General features: G+C 28.0%; 1 protein-coding gene across 1 annotated transcript in view; it reads right to left on the bottom strand.

Annotated features, from left to right (window-relative positions):
- The window catches only part of LOC142326557 (acyl-CoA Delta-9 desaturase-like), a 94383-nt gene extending 74930 nt beyond the window's left edge, over nt 1–19453 (bottom strand). Inside the window, exon 1 of the mRNA XM_075369232.1 lies at nt 19345–19453. The gene's annotated coding sequence lies outside the window, so the exon portion shown is untranslated. The remainder of the gene's footprint in view (nt 1–19344) is intronic.
- Nucleotides 19454–19797: the final 344 nt, after the last annotated feature.

Here is a 19797-nt window from a genome sequence, read left to right as displayed (position 1 = left end):
ATTATTCGGTCTTCCTGTAGCGTTTTTGTTGAAAATTATATTATTTTTTACCGTATTGAATAATTTTTTATCAAAGTAAAGATCTTCTCTACTTCACTCGCTCTTAATAAAGATACAAATTAAATTGTATAACCTTTCGTACGAAAACCTCATGGAAGTGAGATACAACTTCGAAGTAAATTACTTTCACACAGACAAGCAGGCAGACGTTTATCTTATATTCCAGTACATTTACTTTCTAATTCGTTTCTTAATTTCATAAAAATAATATATCTGTCCAAGTAGTGCTTTGACTTGAACAATAAATTCGTCAAGTCCTCCTTTATAATAGCCAGTAACTATTTTACACGAATTAAGTTGGTAATTAGAGGGCTGCATGAACATTGACCAAAAAAAAAGCTATTTTTTGTCATCGGTTACAATTTGACCATCACTGTGCTTTTCTCCATTCCTTTCTAATCCTTATCTAATCCTAATCCTTAATCTCAGTTACTAATCCTACATTTTTAGTCGTCTGTTTTATAAATTCCAGTCGTTGTTCACTCCCACATTTTCCCTCCCGTACACATCCTTCACTTATCAAATCAACTAAACCTTGATTCCTAATATATGGCCGTCCAACTTAATCTCTTTGCAAGAGCCTTCTACAAGATTCTATTCTCAGTCATTCGTCTCAACCTTTTCATCTCATAATTAATCAGCCCGATTAATTTTTAACATCCATTCTCAACATCACATTTCAGAGAGGTCTTGTTCTGTTCCTTTCTGTTTCTCCTGTCGTCTTTGTTTCTAGCATAAAACGCTACAATCCGTACAAATAATTTAAAGAAATATTTACATAGATTATTCTAAGTGTAGACTCTTTTAGAATTCGACGATGCAAAAACAACCGGTTTTTAAACAAATATTATTATTAATTACGGATATCAGTCACATAATTAAACCTTTCTTTCTTTTTCCTGTTTAGCCTCCGGTAACTACCGTTTAGATAATTCTTCAGAGGATGAATGAGGATGATATGTATGAGTGTAAATGAATGTCTTCGTATATTCTCAGTTCGACCATTCCTGAGATGTGTGGTTAATTGAAACTCAACCACCAAAGAACACCGGTATCCACGATCTAGTATTCAAATCCGTGTAAAAATAACTGGCTTTACTAGGACTTGAACGCTGTAACTCTCGACTTCCATATCAGCTGATTTGGGAAGACGCGTTAACCACTAGACCAACCCGGTGGGTTCACATAATTAAACCTACATTTTGTAAATTACACACTGTTAAATCTTACACACATCCACACACGCGCGCGCACACACATATACATATATATATATATATATATATATATATATATATATATATATATATAATGTGGACTACATACTCCTTCGTATGTTTTAACAAAAACTGCAAAATCAAAATCTTATTAATTTTTATTTAATATCTGTATAGTTAATTAAAGATAAAATATATTATCATGAAAGCGGTAATAAAAAATTAATGTACAGTATAAATTTTTCTTGTTAAGTATGACATTAGTGAAATTAAAGTCGGCACGAGCTCTCTCACTTTAGGCTAATATGTGAAGAAAGACAAGTAATGACAAGCTCCGTGAAGAGTTACGCAACTTATGTTGTAATTAATGATGCTTTCAGTTAATGTCAATCCTGTTTTACATATCAAAACTCATGTCTACTAGTTATTTCACAAGATGTAATTCATAAAGTCAATTACATATGTCATGCCTAAAACGCAACGGTAAATTATCCTCTGAAAAAACAGTGCAATCGCTAAAAGAAAATTTGAACGCACATTAATAAACCAAACTTTGAAGTAAATTCTAATAAAGACAGAAAAAGTATATATATATACATGTATAATATATTTTTCTCCTTTACGATACAAATTAAACATTTATATGCTTAGGAAAGTAAGAATGTTCTTAGTTTACCCCTAAAGTTACCACTGGCTTCCTACATATTTAAAATTTGACAATGTTTATAAATTAATTTATTTATTTATTTTTTTTTTTTATGAAGAAACTGTTTGTATGAGGAAACTAATCTCAAGTTTCTCTAAAGGTCTACTGGAAAAACGAGTGTCAAAAATCAGAATTGTATTAAAGTCTATTTCATTTTGTTTGCATTTTTCATTTTGTTTAAGCAGTTTAAATTTTTATTAAAGGTTGTTTTACGATTAATTTTTTAAATATTTTAGTGTTATAATTATTATAACTTTAATCGGCGTAATTTAGATACGATTAGACATCATAATATAAGCAGATATATAATTAATCGATATTCATAAATGTGCAAAATACAGTAAATAAAAACAGTAAAAATATTGAAGATAAAAATATGGTAAAATATAAATGTTATTAAGCTTTTAATTTCGCTTACATTTCATACGTGGCCTTCTAGAAATTTAGCATTTCAAACCATCCGTCTTTTAGAAAAATTTAATTCAATTTTCCGCTTTGTTTTTGAGAATACATTCTAAAAAGGGTACAAAATTAAAAATATCTAATCTATTATTACGTATACATTCTATGTAATAAATTTTTATTTATTAGACCGTCAAATTTATAGAAGTTTTGGCTATTAAAGTACTGTTTAAAAATCCAATTCATGAAAAACAATTTTCAACTCTAACAGGAATAGTGGGTGTAAAAATTTACTGTAATAATAATAATGCATTAAAACGTTAATACAATATAAATTTAAACAATATTACATTATAATACAAAATAGGATTGGGAATCTCCACTATTCTGCAGTGAAAGATCTCACTACAGATATTGTGTGGTGTTTCACTACTGTGGTGAGGGATCTCGACCTCGAGAGAGGATGAGATTCCTCGTACCCGAGAGATCGGAAACTCATTAAAGAATAATTTTTTTTTTCGTCTTCAGTCATTTAACTGGTTTGATGCAGCTCTCCCAGATTCCCTATCTAGTGCTATTCGTTTCATTTCAGTATACCCTCTACATCCTACATCCCTAACAATTTGTTTTACATATTCCAAACGTGGCCTGCCTACACAATTTTTTCCTTCTACCTGTCCTTCCAATATTAAAGCGACTATTCCAGGATGCCTTAGTATGTGGCCTTTAAGTCTGTCTCTTCTTTTAACTATATTTTTCCAAATGCTTCTTTCTTCATCTATTTGCCTCAATACCTCTTCATTTGTCACTTTATCCACCCGTCTGATTTTTAACATTCTCCTATAGCACCGCATTTCAAAAGCTTCTAATCTTTTCTTCTCAGATACTCCGATCGTCCAAGTTTCACTTCCATATAAAGCGACACTCCAAACATATACTTTCAAAAATCTTTTCCTGACATTTAAATTAATTTTTGTTGTAAACAAGTTATATTTCTTACTGAAGGCTCGTTTCGCTTGTGCTATTCGGCATTTTATATCGCTCCTGCTTCGTCCATCTTTAGTAATTCTACTTCCCAAATAACAAAATTCTTCTACCTCCATAATCTTTTCTCTTCCTATTTTCACATTCAGCGGTGCATCTTTGTTATTTCTACTACATTTCATTACTTTTGTTTTGTTCTAAAGAATAATATTTTATCAATTTTTTTATAAAAGTTTATAATAATTTTTATCCTACAAAAAGAGGTTAAACTGTTACCGGTGACTTGTTCAAAGCGCAATGTGGAAAAAACAATTTATTTATTTTAAGTTTACAAAAATACAATTACAAACTATTTATTAAAAATGCAATGGAAAACTTTAAACACTAACTCATCAAAAAAATGATTATACTTTCTAGCAAAACATTTTTACAAAATGAAAAAGAAATCTAGAGGAATCAGGAACAGACTAAACTACTGATTGTTCTTAGACGTTTCATAAGTGGCAGGTTAGGTTCTATTACTTATAATTACTTTATTCTGGCTTATTGTCAACGAATCTAGCAGAACTTATTCTATCCATCGAACTTCCTTTACTTCTATCCGACCCCCATCGTAACGTCCGAATAAGAGGGCATTACACACACCTCTTCCATCAGATCGCTTAAGACGTTATCGCGACGTCACACTTCTGTAATTATGAAATTACAAAAGTCTTCTTCCAACTCTTCACTTTTTTCCTAAATATATCAATATATTTAAATACGTGTTGTAACAATGAAATGACCATTAGTTTACTGTATCATAGATTGCAGTATAGACTGTTTTCCTTCAAGCCGGCCTTAGGGAATAGTTATAAACTCAAATATTTAAGCCGCTATAACATCTTGCTGATGCAAAGGAATTGTAATTTTAAATAAATAATTATTTTCTATTTTATTTTATATCAACATATTTAAGAAAGTTTTTAAAAAATTAAAAACTAACCGGCATGTACTTCTAGTAGTAGGTGTAATGTTAAAAGGTTGTACCTTTCTTTCAGATTCTGATCTTTTTTGCCGATATAGAATGAATAACTCACCTAAGGATTAATAAAAACGTTGATTGTGGCAATCGATAAACAACTGTCCAAGCGGCGTTGAAATATCTTTACAAATTTCCGTTTTCGTCCATTAATTATTAGAAAATTTTATCTGTCCTACTTTCGAAATTTAATGTGTTCGAAGAGTGATGTAATAGTATAGCAGGGATCGAATAGAAAGCCTCAAACTTTCTCTAGACCGGCAATATACAGACCACTCTTGTTAATAGCCTTGCCCATTAGAAGAAACTGCGAATTAAACAAGCCCCTTTCAGTTTCTTAAATTACGGCAATAATGTTAACCTAACATTTTTTATATGAATTTGCCTTCGTACGTCTTATATGAAGTCCTGAACGTTTGGTACGACTACAAATTAAAAGTTTATAGTTAAAATAAAACATTAAAGGTTTTTTTTGTTATATTTTATTTTAGGGACTTTTAAAACGATTTAAAACGATAATCGATGAATACATTATTCACGATTCGTACAGAAAATATTTTCTTTGCGTTTTCAGTATAACATAAAAATGATGTACAATAATATTCAAAGCTAGACTCCAAAGTACAAGGAGGAATTTTTTGTCCAAAACATACAGCGATTCCCTTCTATAAGGAACAATCTTAACTAACGTAAGTTCGATCTCAGGAACACTTTTTTATTTATATGGTGGATAAAAGTAGAAAAATATCAGGGTTTTCCTTTTTAAGAGCTACGTCGCTTTAGCAATTTTAAGTTTATTAAAAAAATTTACTTTAGAAATGGTTTCTTTTTTAAACAATTATCGGACTGAAAATAATTCAATATCGTAGCGGAAATTATAGAAAAAATTTTGGAAGGTATGCTTTAGAACTCGGTGACTTGTTATTTAAATTTTGGAACTCGGCAGAACAGAGATACGTTTCCAAAAAAAAAAATTTATTGGCAAAATTTAATTTAAAAGGGTTCATTTAATGCAACAGTAGAAAAAAGAATAGTCGTTCCCGAAAATGAATAAATCATTAAATATTTTAACTACCTGTTGTGATTCTTCTTCATTGATTCTTTACCATCATTGAAATATTAGTCGTTGAAATATTAGTCTCCCGCCCCTCTACTGTTTTCAATAGATTTTCTGCCGTCTTTTTTTAATATCTCTTACCATTTTCAAGCGTAGAAGTTTATAATGATTCATTAGTTTTCTTAACTCATTTAGTTTAATTTTATATTCAAAAAATTTCCGTTTTATTCTATAATCACGAAGATCTTTTATCTTTTTTATACATGTTTTAAAATCTTATAGCTTTAAAAAGACGTGCATTCATTCAGGACTTAAATATTACGTGCGATTCAACTTTCACTTACCTCGGCTAACTTAACTTACTTATGGTTTGACTTAGCTCGGCTAACTGAAAATGATATCAAAACACAATGAAAATTATCGTACGCTACATCAGCATACCGTTATTATTAATTGAAAGCCAATTTTTACCCCAAAATAAGCACCCTATGTCATGTAATAAATTTTTTATTGAGTTTCTTGTTTGGGCAGTTTGATTTTCTGATACGGAATGAAAAATCAGACACTCTAAGAACAGTTGTACAAATATCACAACAGCAGCAACCTATAATGACGCTCTGTCTTTGAATTAGGAATTTTTGAACTTTTACTTGCAAACGTAAGATTTGTAACATGAGTGTCATCGTTCATAAAATGTTCAAACTGAAAGTTGAAACAATTTACCAGTACATATTTATTGACAAATCTATCAGATATTTTAACGATCAGACTGAAACTAAACCCGTATAACACCGTGTTATTTTTAAAAGTATGAATTAATTTGTTAAAAGATCGATCGATGTTGTGATGAATAAATATTAACTGATCGATTGTGCCGTCTGTAAATAACTCCATTTACAGAAATATTTCATAGTTATAAAATAATTTCCCACCATTACTCGGATATTTTAAAATAATAGAATCAGCCTATTATACCTTATTTTTATCCATTTAACTACTTCTGCAAAATATTATCAAACTATGATCGTTCAGTTACTTTTTCTTTTTTTTTAATTCTATTATATCCATTAGTATCGATCGTATCATACCATAACATTTTTCTGAATCCAGGCTTTAGACAATATTGTGAAATTTGGTTACTCACTAATAAATTGAAATATAAAACGATGTTGCAAAAATATTAATTTTTTATTTTAATATTTAGTTTTATATTAAAGTACAAAAAACAAGTAAACAATTTTTTTAAATATTTGTATGAAGAGTGTATCTACAATTTATGGAATAAACTTTCCTCGACTGAACTATTATACTGATAATTATCCTCAGTATGCTGTTTTCTTCTTTTTTTTTATTTAAACAAAAAATAAATAAAATGTATATTTAAACCTGAGTACTTCAACAAAGCTAAATACTTAAGTTTAAATCTATAAGTTGTTCTAATTTTAATTATGATTTCAACTAAAATTAATTATTATTAAAATTAATAATTTAAATATTTCAAGAGATAACTTGTGCGCCAAATGCCGCGATTTTATATGAAATTTCTAGATCATTTGCGTTGCTCTCACTATTAAAACTTTTAACTGAAACGTCAAATATAATCTCTAAATAATAAAGATGATGTATAATTAGATTTTTTATGTTGATTGTAAAAAATTCAAGGTTATAATGTAAAATTATTGTACGCTTCAAAAATCGTAATATTTGAATATAAATTAAGTAGAAGTTTAGAAAAAAATTGGATACAAAAATGTTTATCTCGATCCATTATTTTTTTATAACTATTTAAAGTCGACATTCTCAAGAAAACACTGTTACAAATCAATTTCTTCACGGTTGTTTTCTTTAAGCAAAGACGGTAAGATAAAGCTACATAAATGATTTATAAAGAAATAATTCCAGATTTTCATATTTCTATTCTAGATTTTTTTTTTTATAAAGATAACGCAAACATCACTTTAGTGAAGCTCATTATAATACCGATGACTTGAACTCACTTTCTTTCTTTCTTTTTCCTGTTTAGCCACCGGTAACTACCGTTTAGATAATTCTTCAGAGGATGAATGAGGATTATATGTGTGAGTGTAAATGAAGTGTAGTCTTGTACATTCTCAGTTCGACCATTCCTGAGATGTGTGGTTAATTGAAACCTAACCACCAAAGAACACCGGTATCCACGATCTAGTATTAAAATCCGTGTAAAAATAACTGACTTTACTAAAATTTGAACGCTGTAAGTCTCGACTACATGCATTTTACTTACAACAGTTTGTCGTTAAAAAATTTCAGTCTTTCAATTTTAATAAACTGAAAAATAAACATTATATTTCTATCAAAATTTACAAGGCCCAAAAATAAAACTATAGGTTTATGAACCGTAACTACACTTGATTCATTACAGTTACTTGAATTTAAGGAAGTTTATAGATGTATTAATAAGGCTTCTACGATTTCACAACCTTAACTACATTCCCCTTGATTGAGACATCACGAAAACATATTACAGGTTCTGTACTTTCGTTGTTACATGGAATGCATAGATGTGTGACTCAATTTTCTACGTGTACCTAAACAGTACTTTCCATGCATTAAGCGTTGAAATTTGAAGAAAAGGTTGATTAATGTTTAATAGAGACTTATATACTTATAGAAATTATAAGTATTTACTGTAGCGGACAACTTATACCACAGTAAAAGAAAAGAACGACAGTATCTTTTCAAGTACCAAAGAAAATTTAATAATAAAATATAAGAATATAATGAATTTTTTACATCGTTAAAGGGTTATCAGGTGATAATCCTAAAACTTAAAAACAAATCAGTATCCACAATTAAAATGAGGGGAATTATATAATCTTACTCACCGTAAACGATGAAATAATCAGTAATATAATTATTCTACTATAATTATTAATATTTATGTACCTTATTATTTTAATCATTTTGGTGATTTATTGTCAATAATAATTACAAGTTAGTATAAAATAATTAAAAAGATTATCATTATATTTCTAATTATGAAATAATTATTTCCATTATATACGGCTTTTTAAGCCATTCTTCCTTATTGTTTCAAGGAACAAATACACATCAGTTACTAACCATTTCGTATAAATTTTAATGAAGAAAATGCATTAGAATATTCTTTGATATCCTTTTATAAATTATACAATCTTCAGAAATTCCTAAAGTTGAAGATTCAAAAGTTCAATTTTAGTAGGACTTACTAGGTGATATTAACAATATATTTACCCTATATTCAGTCTCACCGGTTTTGTGGAGGAAGTTTTGATAATCAGGAAAATAACCGAAGTAATTCTTTGATACTAAAGAATTACTGAAAACCACTACGGCAATTAAAATATGCTGATAAGCTGATAAATATTGATGAAAGTAAAATTACATGGTAACGTCAAAAAATTAATTTATTTGGAAAAATGAATTAAATATCAAATTAATCAAATGCTTCTAATAATTATTAACAAAAAAATTATTTAAATTTTAAAAAATTAAAAATATTTATATAATATTTTGTTAATATATGATTTAGAATTAACTTGATTTTTGTACAGACGGGGCAATCAATTCCCCCGCTGATTACCTTGCTTTTCGCTTAATCATTCTTACCGTATAGTGTGTAGTACATTTTATTATTACAATAGACTGAATCACTCTAATGGAAACAAGGTAGAAATGATTTTCTTGTGCGGTCAAATTCTTAGAAATCGTTTTCACGCTGTTGTTTGTTCAATGAACACATCCATCAACCGATATCAGTCGTTTATTTGTCGAGTCAAGAAATTTTCAAAAACTTGTAAGTATTAAAAATGTTTCTCTAAGCGGTAGACTTCCGACAGTAATAGCAGAGATGAACAATAGTGACAGCAGTGACTGAGAACCTTTTTTTTTGGAACGTAAAAATAAATCCATTTCCGCTTCCTTCAGTACATAACTGTTGAAAACGGTGTATTCGAGTAAGTACACAAAATACTCAAAACAAACACGTTTCAACGGTGTAAATAGATGCCTTCATTCTAAGGTAATACTTCTCTGTGTTAATTCAAGTGAAATTATTTGATATAATACGAATAAATTCACATGAGGAATATTAACATTATGAAAACTTTACCTTTTTTTCGAAATTTCCTTTAAACTTCCTTATATTTTTTTTCAATTAAAAATGTAAATTTTGTAGCACTAACTAGATCGTAATAACTATAATTTTACTAAATATTTTAACTCATTTGGTATATTGCATGGTGAGAGGCGTATAACGAAAAGAATTGAAGTTAAGAAGTCATGTAGAACAAATTTTTTAAAAGACTATTTAATGAAAAGAAAATGTTGCAAACCAGAGCTTGAAAGATTGATCCTTTAAAAATTCATAACCTGTCAGAAACTTTTAACATCGTTTACTTTAATTAAAAAAAAGTGAAATAAAAATTAAGTTTTTATCTTAAACAAAATATTTAAAATCCCGAAAACTCAGATCAACCGATAACTAAAAAAAAATCCTAAACAATAAAACTTAAAAAAATTATTATTTTTTTATTGATTTAGCTATTATTATTTAATATTATTATTATATGTTAAATCACTCCATCCATATTTTTCCTACAGGAGCGGAGATGTATTATTAAGCTATATTAAATAGAGAACTTAAATAAGCAGCCGGGTCTTTTCAACTTATAAACGCCCTTTTCAACATTATAAATATTCAACACTCTCAATGAAATGAATAGATTATTTTTGTTTGTTGTTTCTTTAGCGTGTATAAAAGAGGGATATACAACAATTAGGCTCTGATAACAGACTCATTTCTTTTAAATGCCGTATATTTATATTTCCAATAATAATTCAAAAAAATAAAATGACAAATATTTCCCGCAACTGTTTTTATGGTTTTCGTTTTCATGGTATATCTATAAGATTTCTAATTATAAATAATGTTAGAGTAACTTATTAAACCTCGTTACCTAGTTTTTTATTATGAAACCAATTATGGTGTGTGTGTGTGTGTGTGTATTTGTGTATGTGTGTGTGTGTTTACGTCAGATTTGCTTTTTAAAGTTCTATCTTGCTATGAAAAAGTATTACACTATTTTTTTATGAATAACAATTCGTAAAAATTAAAATAAAAATTAAAAAATTCGACCGTTAAAAAATCACCTTATAAAGTAATGAAGTATACTTTTAATCAGCTCAAAATAAAAATATAACTTACAAACCCACCATCTTCATAAACCATCTGACACCAACTTCATAAAATTTAAATTGAAAAAGGAATAAAAACGTCATTTTCCTTTTACCTTTAGGGCATTTTTTAGGTGTGCTTAATTACACTAAAATATATGTTAGTACATGTATAATTATGTTTAATTATATTTTAATAACATTTTAATTTACGTATTTTATTTTATTTTATTTTTTTTTTTTTTTGTTCGGATAATTTTATTTAGAATTTGGACAAGCCTATGAGAAAATATTACTCATATAAAAACAAGATTATATCAATAAATGAAATATTTTCAAAAGCGAACGTGGGAAAGGTCACTATGGTCCGCTTTTCAAGGCTATTGCTATTCTTCTACACAGAACAGAAACAAAAACATTTAATTTTTGAAGATTAGTAACCATTAAAGTACAAAAATATTTCAATTCATCGGCCTATAAGAATGAAACTCTTTTTATTTTTAACTAAAATTAAAAAAATAAATGAAGAGAAACGACGTAAAGTGACTGCTAACATGCGTGGGCTAAGGGATTTAAGATTATGTATTATATTTTAATATAAGTTTTTCAAAAATGTTCTGAAATTCAAGAGTTTTACACATTAACTTTCGTTAAAACCGAAGCAGTCGAGTATACGTGTATACATATATAATTGTTTGCAATATCCTAATTGAATTCATGACCTGCTATACTTATTTCACTCCGGTCGCAACAAGATTAATCTTGATTACAGCCACTTAATCGTTCTTTCTTTTGTGATGAAAAATTAATTCGTAGCATGTGTAAAATGCCAAACCAGACCAGGATTCGAACCCAAAACCTTTCGGATAAAAGTGAAAGAGACTTACTCAGCTACAGAGAAGGTAAAAACGTTAAATTTTCATCAAATTTTTTTGAAATAAAGAAACTGTCACATACTCGAAATTTCAAGTAATTGAAAACGTGAAACCAGAATCGTTGTTATTAGTTATATTTCCGTTCATTACTAATAGAGAACAGCGTTATCGGTAGAAATCGTTAACTTGGACGTTATCAGTACGACTTTGAGACATAAGTTCATATTCGGATTTCTATCATATAGAAAAAGTAGTACAAAAGTTATTAACAGACTATTACTGTTCACGTCGTAAGCGTCAGGTGAAAATTACGTTCTCATTCCTGTATTAATCTTACATTCACTCAGCGTTTTTAACATTTTTTTTATCTTCAAGGTGAAGTAAATTAATGGATGAAATTAATTATAATTTTTTTAATCTTTCACGCAAGAATGGGTAAAGCAATTTTAATTAAACTTCCAGAAGGATTTTATCTTTAAATTAATTGAAATTGTGATATCTTTTAACGAGTTAAAACATACGCATCAACATAAGTATTTATGATGAAATAATATGTCTCGATTAAGATTTTTTATGATTTTTAAATTATTAGCTTAATTATTATAGTCAAGGTAGTCATAGGGTTGAAGTATGTTAAATTTTAATAACGTTTTGAGGAAGAAACCTTTCCCATTTACAATTTAAGTATGATATAAAATAATGGTTCTTTTATTTACGACAATTTGTTTTAAATACCTACGTAATTTATAACGATTATAAACTAAAGATAAAGGTATCATTACTATCTTAATAATTTTCGTTTATTTTGTTAATTTTAGTTCACAACAAAACAAAAAATTATATTTTATATTTCTTCTTTGTAAGACTTACAGATATTTGTTTTTCTTTGTTTATATATATATATATATCTGAAAATACTTAGTTCGTAATTTTTTGTTCGCAAAAATCGAATAACACAGCTTTCAGAATTGTATCTAGCAACTTTTGAAAAAAAAAAAAACAAAAAAAACATTGGTTTGTCTGAAACTACGTTTCGCACGAGATTTGAGCGTGACAACGTTATTGAACTACTAGCTGCAAAGCGTGCCTATGGCACGGTTCCGTAGCTAGGTCCTCCGAGCGGGTTGCCCTAGCGGGCGACGTCTAGGAATGGGACACAATAACAAAAGAGAAATTAGCTTCAAAATCAATAAATCGCTAAAGAGGAAATATAGGATTCAAAATTCTTCTGATTTTGACCATTATTGTTTCTTCTAATTTTGACTTTTATTGTTTACCATTTGGTTGGTGTTTTGCCTATATGTGTGTTTAGTTGTAATTACAAGGCCGAAAAAAAATCATGTTTACGATTCTAAATGAAAGCAAGCCTTCATTATTTTTATCCTTCAAAAGAATAAATAATGAAAAAATATAAAAGTAAAGTAATTCAATAATGAAAAGTATAAATAATTAGGATTTTTAACCCTCATTATTTATACTTTTGTTATTTTCTATTATTATTATTATTTTTATTATTATTATTATTATTATTATTATTATTATTATTATTATTATTATTATTATTATTATTATTATTATTATTATCATTATTATTATTATTATGCTGTTACGGCCAACATGGGACCACTTAAGTCAATTCTAATTGGCTGAGAAAAGCGTGTTATTTTACTCTTCCGAGCTGCCCAGTATTATTATTATTAGGGTATTAGTGAATCCATAGTATTTTCAGTATCGATTTATTTGTATCGAGTATAGTTGTTTTAAGATCTGCTACGATATTGAATGAATGAATGAATTACGATGGTAAAATTTATTAATTTATTTTGCAATTATTATTACTGTTGTTATTTATTGTTTATAAATATTTAAGAAAAAACTTTTATGATTTTTTGACAGGCAGTACGTTCAACCATGTTCAATATGTTCTTTCTTTTTTCTCGTATTTGTTGGTGTTGCTTCTTCTTACTTATTGTTTGTAACTGTAATGTCGCAAAAAAAAACTTGTTATCCTTATGAAGTAAACACATGTTTTTTGAGAAACTGGCGTTGAGCTAGATGAAAATACCAATTAATTAAATTCATCCATGATTTGGATGTTTTAAAAAATTACTTGTTTAAACAAAGAAATTGAATCGAAGTGATTGTTTAATTAGCTAATGAAACACGTTAATATTCCATTTTTCATTTCATTTAATAATAATAATAATAATTTTTGCAAGTTTAAATTGAATGATTTGTTCAAAAATAATTATGAACAATTTGTTATAGAAATAAACTTTAATCAAATCAATGTTGATAAAGTGTTAATTTAAAACGATGAAATTGAAATCATAAATCAAATTCCTGAAATTGCTGTTTTTGAAAAGCCCGCCAAAACCTGCTTGACAAGATAGTATATTCCATTAGACGACGGTTCGGCTTAGCTCGGCTCGACTCGGCTCAGGCGGAACGGGACAATTTTTCGTGCGTGCTGCCGGCGTTCATCGATTTATAAGACGTTGTCACGTCAAAAACTGGAATCGAAAACCAGAATTTTTTACTTATATCGTAAATTAATTTTTTTTTCTACCGGCTTGGTCTAGTGGTAAACTCGACGTCGTAAATCAGCTGATTTCGAAGTCAAAGTTTTCAGGTTCAAATCTTAATAAAGTTACTGGCTTTTATTCGGATTTGAATATAGATCGTGGATACAGGTGTTCTTTGGTGGTCGGGTTTCAATTAACCACACATCTCAGGAATGATTGACTTAAGTTTGTTGAAAAGTGCATATTTATGAGTACAGTAACTTTACAGTGATAAGTCGCTAATGACTTTAATTGTCGATGAAACTATAAATCAAAAGTATTAAAAAATAAAACTTTTTTTAATTACCAAAAATTTAGAATTACCAAAAATTTAAATCCGATAAAATTTGAATAAGGACACTGGAAAGCAATTCAAGTTATAGCAATTTTACTTTAGAAATAAAACAAAAGCTGACAAAGAAAAGTCAGCGGAAAATTTAAACAGTTGTTCTACTTATAAAATAGAGTATTGAAACGAAAAAGGAATTTTATTACGTTGACCAACGCTAAAATTCTTGCTAAACTAAATGAGTGAAATCTTATTTGAATCTGATCCATTGTTGTCCATAGAAAACGTAACACTTGTACACTTGGCTTATAACTTAACACTTGGCTGTTTGAATTATGTTCGATTAAAATTTAATTTAACCCGTCTATGAGAATTTAATTTTTATTTAATCTTGTTTTTTTTTTTTTATCTTTTTTTGCTTAATGATATCGCTACATGATATCGCGTGGGATATGGAAATGGAATTTTTAAGCGTATGAAAAATGCCATCCCTGACCGGGTTTAGATGTTTATAATTTATATTTAAACTTAATTTGTCTTAATAAGAATTAAAACTTCAAATTCTAGTGTTTCTGTTATACCATAAAAGCGCTTCACTGGTTTACTCACGTCAAATATTCCGATATGATTTATATGTGTGGATTTGATAGAAAAAATTATAAAGCTGCAACTATAGAATATTGCCATTAGTACTGTAAACGCCCAATTCCCGACCGTTAAGTATTTATTCGAATTTTTAACAATCTGGGTTAGATATCTTCCTAGCGTATATGTTTAATCTGAATGTGTACTTGAATGCCGGGATGAAACTGAAAATATTCAAGTGGTTCAACGTAGTCGTACAAATTTGCGAATAAACAGTGTTTGCCAAACGCTTAATTTTCATAAATTTTACCTATTTTATGTATAGAAATTACGACACCTTCAGCCGGAGATTATGTTACTAGACTGAAATTTGTTACTCTATATGACAATGATTTGGTAATCGCTGCATAATTTCACGATCGTTGTTTACGGATGAAGCTACTTTTGCCCATAATTCTATCAACCATACCCGAAATTCTCATCAACGGTCAAAAGCTGTACGTGCGTTAATAATGGTACAAATTTTCAGCATAAAATTTCTAATTGTATGATATATAATCAGTTAACTGTTCTTTCTTATTAGAACATCGTAATTTACGGTAGGTAAGTAATCTAGAATTTTTATGAAATGACTCGTTTCCTCTAGTGGAAAATATCCCATTCCCAAAAGGAATCAACGTGTGTTGTCAACACGATGGTGTTCATTCCACTCATTACCATTCTACTCGTAATCTTCATCAGGGTATTTTTAAATGCACATTTTGCTGGAAAACGGATTGGTTATAGACTAACCTATTGATTGGCCACCGAGGCCTCTAGACCGCACTCCATTACTAATATTACTTATAGGGATGCACAAAAAGTGATGTTTATAAACATAAAATGAATACACGCGATAAAGTAATCACTCGAATTCGAAATACAGTTGCCCTTAATAAGGAAAATGAAAATAATTTGAGTCGAGCTATGTACCTTCCGAAACGAGTTAAGAAATGTAATTCACTAAATGAATTTTTGAGCATTCAATCCAAACAATTGAAATTTAATTTATTTTATTTTATTTTAACAGTATCTTCAAATTAAATCAATTATAATTTTTACAAACAAAAATTAGGTTGATTTCTTCATTTGTTACCTAGAAATTAAAAAAAAAAAAAGGTTTCATAAAAAATTCAAAAATCAATTTTAACCCTTGAATAAGCTCAAAAATCTATAAATTGGTATTTAGATGTTCATAATCTATCAGTTCAAGCCCAGCTCACACAATGATACACACTCACAGTTAACAATTCATTTTCGTTTGTGCTTCAACCGGCAAAACTCTTCATCTTTTTTTAATTTCATCTTTTTTTTCGAGATGAAATATATCCAAAAACCTTCTCAGTTATGCAAATAAACACGGATAAAATTTAGTAGTGGTTAACCGGCTAGTTACTTTGCTTATTCCGAACAAATAAAAACCCTCTTCCTCTTTATATAATAGTAAATTTTTTTTTAACTGCATTATTTGAAACTACATACTGATCCGTTACAAGTTCTTAATTTTTGAGATGTGAAATGAATTTTGTAGCGTACGGCTGTGCCTAATTTTTATTATTTTACATTAATTTCAAGAGTTTTCTACTCATATAAACCTGGTCGCTTACATTTTTTATATTTAAAATATAATTCGAGATTTGTTATGAATATCAGATGTGAGGAAAATAGAGCAAGACAAAATTATGTTACCATTGCACTATAACTACACCCGTGTAATGCGTTTTATATTCTTAACAGTTGAATATCACTTAATTTCGGCTTACTGACATTCACGCCTTATATTTGGCATAATAAAGGAGGTAACAAACGGGAAATCACTTCACTCTTTACTTTCTCTGCCAAGCCCGACATGGTTTGTTTGTGGTTTTAGGGTTGGCTGTTTGGCTTAGGGTTGTTCTAAGGGTTGGTTGATTTTTTGAAATTATCTTGTAACTCATGTCAGACCCGTTGCGATAACAGCAACTAATGTAAATAAAGTTGAGGGGACGGCATAGCCGGGCCTGTTGGATCCTATTCTGGGGGTTTGAGGCGAGCGCAAAGTAAGATCCGACCCGCGGACCGAGACGTGGAGGCCCGTTAGAGTAAAGGACATTCTTCTGACCTTTGTAATACTTATTAGAAGGATCCGGCCCGGGAGAGAAGGTAAAAAAAATGTAAATAAAATTATTAATGATATGAAATTTTAGTAAACGAAAAGTTCATTTATTCAAAAATATTTCAAATACTAATATAAAGCAGGGATTAATAAATAATATACTTGAGGTAAAGATAATATAGTTAAATAAAAATTAATCTTTAATCTTTAAAATTTAAACCGGGTTTTAACCATATTTACACAGTTTTAATGAAAAATAAGTGGATTATTAAAAAATAGCTATTATTAGGATCACATTTTGTGTCACTATTCCTCATTATAATTATCTCCGTTATACCTTCAAATTTTTATCAATTATGGATCATTATTTTTGACAATAATAAGCGTTAAACTTATATTAAATAAATTGATTTTTAGTTATTTCGAAGATTATTCTCAGGTTTCAATTTTTATCTCTCAAATATTCCAAACTAAGTAAAATACTAAAGGAAGTGAGAATCCCATTTTCGTTACTATATAAAAAATAATTCTATTAAAAAAAATTACAAAAATATATTTGATTACATATAAAAAATTATTTTTTAAAAAAGCTTTTATTTAACTAATATTAATATTAACATTAATAAAAAGAGGAAACAAATTAGAAAAACCCTCTAAAAAGTAAAAAATAAGAATTAAATCAAATTGAGAATTTTAAACAAAAAAAATGTAATATATTAACAAATATAAAAATGCGCTGAAAAGTAAAAAATAAATTATATAAATATCTAATAAATAACCAATAAATAAATGTAATAATTATTAAATTTTAAAATTAAAAGTAATGAAAATAGTTAGTTAAATAAAGCGTGGCGCAGTTTTTATAATTTATTTAAAACAACACAACATTTATTTTTACAACAATTAATCTTCATTTTCGTTTTTAATGGGAGAATGCACCCACTCGCTTTCTTTGTACATGTTCTCACATAGTTCAAGTTCATCTTCGAATTCTGCTTGTAATCTAAGCCAAATTGAACGCACTCTTTCCGCTAAAAGTTTCATTTTAATTAATTATGAATTTTTATTTAATGAATTCATAATTATGATTACAATTATAATAATTAATAATTTTTCAGATTACTGTTAAAATGTAATCAACTTTGTGCAAGATTATTATTAAGATTATTATTATTAATCTTATTAACCCTTAAAGGTGATCTTGGTGCAAATTTGAACCATCAAAGAATTAAAACTTGAGTTATTTTATTACAGATAAATAAAGTATATACATATACTAAACAACCTCATTAAACAAAAAAATAATTTAAAAATACAGCAAATGTCTATAAATACTTATTCGAAAAGATTGTTATAAAAACTGCGCCACGCTTTTACTTTACTAAATATTTTCATTACTTTTAATTTAAAAATTTAATAATTATTACATTTATTTGTTTTTTATTTATTGGTTATTTATTAGATATTTATGTAATTTATTTTTTACTTTTCAGTGCATTTTTACGTTTGTTAACATATTATATTTTTTTGTTTAAAATTCTCAATTTGATTTAATTCTTATTTTTTTTACTTTTTAGAGGGTTTTTTCTAATTTGGTTCCTTTTTTTTATTAATGTTAATATTAATATTAGTTAAATAAAAGCTTTTTTAAAAAATAATTTTTTATATGTAATCAAATATATTTTGTAATTTTTTTTTGCTTTTTTGTATATTTTTTTATTTTTTACTTTTTAGTCTTAATGAACAATAAACTTTTTACATCCAAAAAAATATTCTTAATAATATTTATATCTGAATATTATTGTTTGTTCACCTTTGTTTGTTTATTAAGACTAAAAAGTAAAAATATTTATTTTTAAACATAGAAGTTACATACGTGTACCAAATTTCATTGATTTTAATACGATAGATCAAAAGATATAGCAGTTGCAAGATCTGATTATAATTAAAGCAAGTTAAATAAAAGCTTATAAAAATTGATTATTTCCTTTATCTTGCGATTTTGATTTTTTATTCCGATAAAAACAAGTATGAAACCCGAAAGTATACGGATCCATATATCCGTGTACCGACATGAATATAAAATTAATCTAATTTCTATATCTGTAAAATATTTTTTTTTTTTTTAGTGAAGAGTTAAATCAATTGAAATTCTAAGGTATTTTCAAACAGTTATATTTTACCGGCTTCTATAAACGCTGAATTTTTAGATTACAACTACAATATGTACAATAAGAACACTATTAGTCTCACTCACCTCTTCCCGGTGTGAAGTGTAAAGATGATCTGTGAAGAAGAAAGAAAACGTTACCGCTAGAAGGGTCTTCTCCAACGTTTCATTTATAACGTTTGTTGTGATGTGTTCCAATGTCGGTCACATCTCCTCCAGCCCCTTCCCCATACACCGATAAATCTTCTTCTATCATATGACCTACAATACTTTTGCTTCAACGATATTAAGAATGAATTACTGTACGTACAATGAATGGGACAACATGAATAATTTGAACGAAACGTTTCTAGCAAAGTCATTTTACTTATTGGCTAGTGCAGGTGTGTGTGTGTGTCTGTTTAACAAGATGGAATGCTATTTATAGTTCTCAGATATGTAGATTAAAAACTAATAAAAAGGGGTTATTAAAACTTTTATTTGAACAATTATACTGCAGTTTTTAAATTTGTATTATTTTTTCATTTAAATAATTAAATA

The sequence above is a fragment of the Lycorma delicatula genome, chromosome 1 (genome assembly GCF_047948215.1).
Source record: "Lycorma delicatula isolate Av1 chromosome 1, ASM4794821v1, whole genome shotgun sequence".
NCBI lineage: Eukaryota > Metazoa > Arthropoda > Insecta > Hemiptera > Fulgoridae > Lycorma > Lycorma delicatula.
Note: the sequence above shows the minus strand (reverse complement) of the source record. Positions and strands in the feature narration are given on the sequence as shown.